Source organism: Rattus rattus, chromosome 14 (genome assembly GCF_011064425.1).
Source record: "Rattus rattus isolate New Zealand chromosome 14, Rrattus_CSIRO_v1, whole genome shotgun sequence".
Classification (NCBI taxonomy): domain Eukaryota; kingdom Metazoa; phylum Chordata; class Mammalia; order Rodentia; family Muridae; genus Rattus; species Rattus rattus.
The window spans coordinates 2,860,516-2,863,494 of record NC_046167.1 but is presented as its reverse complement, the minus strand read 5'-3'; the positions used below and the strand labels follow the sequence as shown (position 1 = coordinate 2,863,494).

At 47.7% G+C, this 2,979-nt stretch overlaps 1 pseudogene across 1 annotated transcript; it reads right to left on the bottom strand.

Moving 5' to 3' along the window:
• Window positions 1-1,750: 1,750 nt before the first annotated feature.
• LOC116883401 lies at window positions 1,751-2,419 on the bottom strand (annotated as a pseudogene). The gene has a single exon (XR_004385759.1). The product of XR_004385759.1 is annotated as a 40S ribosomal protein S8-like (transcript).
• Between the last annotated feature and the right edge of the window lie 560 nt (window positions 2,420-2,979).

Below are 2,979 nucleotides of genomic sequence, written 5' to 3'. Positions count from 1 at the left end.
GGGCTAGCTCAATTTGTTCATTAGTTTTTCCAAAGTGCTAGTTTTCATTTAGAATTAATTTTGAAAATTAATTATCGTTGTGTGTATGTGTGTGCCCGGATCCAGTGTCGCAGTGTAACACGAGGAGAGCAGCGGAAGGCTTGGTTCTCGGCTACTGTTGGATCTGGGGATCGAACTCAGATCATCAGGCTTGTGGGGTAAGTGCTTTTACCAGCTTAGCTGAAAAGTGCTTTCAGTTGCTGGCCCAGAGAGTTACTGGAATCATGGTTAGAATGCGATGCTAAATGGTTCCTCATAACACATCCATGCCAGAGATTACTGCTTCCTTGGGAGAGAGCATCCGGTCTCCTCCAGTAGTTAGTACCAAGTGGACACTTGTTCATATGCCTATGGGGCCTTTTGACAGATGATAACCCTGGAGATGTCTCCTTTGCACGAATTGAGGGGACTGGCTACATACGGCAGACACGACTTTGAAAGGCAATGGATCTTTTGCTTCATTAGCTTGTTTAACGACCCTTGAGTGTGACCAGAGCCAGGCAGCGGGTGAAGCAGGGGCTGCTGGCCTGTCCTCAAGTTGTCAGGCAGGTGAGGTGAGAGCGTGGGGAAGGCAAGCATGTTTTCAGAGAGCACGTCTATAAGCTTCCTGACTTCTCTCTGCAAATGCAAGACAGGCCTTACTGTGTGTACAGATCCCATGTCCCTCACTGTCTAATGTGAACACACAGAGGCCCTTCCACGACTATCGAAGAGAAGAATCAATCTAAGAATTAAGCGGTCTCCAAAGACAGATGAAGTGAAACTTCTTCCACTCTGTAGACAAGCCGGACGGACGGCTGTGGAAGTTCAGGTGCCTGCCTCCCTCTAGCGGTTGACCCACACACTGGACCAGCAGGATGATTCTGCCCTGCACAGACCAGAAGCCAAGATCAGTGGTGTCCTTAAATGCCCTTTGGAAATAATAGGAGCTGTGTTTTTGAAAGTGTCCTCCTCACTTCACAGAAGTTTCTGTCTTAAGCGGGCCATCTGGGTCTGCTACTGCCACGAGACATCAGGCGGCATTTTCTCCTTCAGGGCAGCACCTCAACTTCTTTTTAAAAATGAATTCGGTAACCCACAGTAGGGTGTGTGTGTGTGTGTGTGTGTGTGTGTGTGTGTGTGTGTGTGTGTGTGTGTGTGATTTACATTTTTTTCCACTAGGCTTTGCAACTTGTTATGTATGTCCTGATTGACTTGTCTGTTGCTAACATGGGCCAAGCACAGAGTAAAGCAGCAACGGAGTTGACAGTGCTCACGTAAACTGTGGGGGAACACACAGACACTCTCACACATGCGCACACACCCATACCCACACTAAAAAATTGCTTTTGCTTTTCATAAATTTAAAAGCATTAGGAAAACAATAAAAACTCGAGGAGTTTTTAGGCCTCACTAGCCAGCCGGCTACTTGCCCAGGGCTATGTCCAAAGTCTGTGTGAGATTCCTTTCTCATAACTTAGCCAATTGACTCAGTTAGCCACACCACCATTTTATCTTTCTATTGCCTTCTACTGAGCTCTTCATGTGTTTGAGATGTCTAGTCAGGTGAGGTAACTTGGACAGATGGAGAACACATCTACCTCCTCCCTAGCCTCCTTCCCACTTCCTTCCTGCTCACCTTTTTCCTCCCTACCTATACTTCCTTTCCACTTCCTTTCTTCCTTCCTATCTGCCTATTTCCCTCCTGACTATTCCTTTCTTTCTTTCTTTTGAACAGCAAATACCTTTATTACACGAGTTATGACAGTTTATTTGCCTTTCCGGGCTTTGATCTTCCGCAGATAGAACTCCAGCTCCTTGCCTTCGAACACATAGCCATCTGCTCTGTCACACTGGCCTGATCTTGAGGCAATACAGGCGAGAAGCTTGCCCTGCTGGAACTGCTCCTCCAGAAGACTGCTGACTTTGGCATTCTTTTTCCTTTCATCATATTTCTTCTGAATTTTCTTTGGTCGTTTTTTGTTTAAAATCTCTTCCTCCTCAGGAGTCAGCTTGGCCCCCTTCTTGCGGCCCAGGGGCAGTGCATAGTGGGACTCGTACCACTGTCGGTACGGTGTGCTGTCAATAAGCACAATCAATGCAGTTCTTCACCAGGGTCTTGGTGCGGACGAGCTCGTTATTGGATGCATTGTAGACAACGTCAATGATCCTTGTTTTGCGAGTACAACACTCAGAGCCCCAGGAAAAGTTCCCCACATCCAATCTCAGAGCACGATACTTCTTATTGCCTCCTCGAACTCGGACTGTGTGTATGCGGCGAGGGCCAATCTTAGTGTTGGCGGCCGGCCGTCCCAGCTCATACTTCCGCTTCTTGTGGTAGGGTTTTCTCTTACCCCCGGTCTTGCGGGGCCTGTGCCAGTTGAACCGAGAGATCCCCATCGCTCGGCGCTGGCTGGAAAGAGCTGACTATTCCTTTCTAACTCCCTCCTTTTTATCCAAGGCAAACAACTGGAAACACTGGTGCAGATTTTCATAGGTCTCTCCTTAGAGGACTCACTCACTGACATGCAGCTTGGATTCCAGTTCTAGGCAAGCAAACAAAGCAGCCGCCTCTCAGAAGAGATACAGAAGAAGATGCTTCCTTTCAGTTAGCTGCCACCATGGTGTTTGCCTCAGGATTTACCGAAGCGGCATCCATAAAGTGGGACATATTTCTCTTTATGTGACTCTTGGTTCACCTGTCCAGTAAATGTTCTATTGCAGTTTCAGCCACCTCCCTCCCACCCACCTCTTTCCTTTGCGATGGAAGCTGGCTATCCCAACTTCTTAGTCTGTACTTGGCAAAGAATAGGCCATCTTTCCAGGATTCGATGTGCAGCTGCAATGTGTGGGGGACAACAATGAGGTTGTACATTCAGGCTCTGCTCTGTATTTCAACTGACGTCTCTGTGGACATGGAAGACTGACCTGTGTGAGTGGTGTTTGTACCTCAGCTTGGAA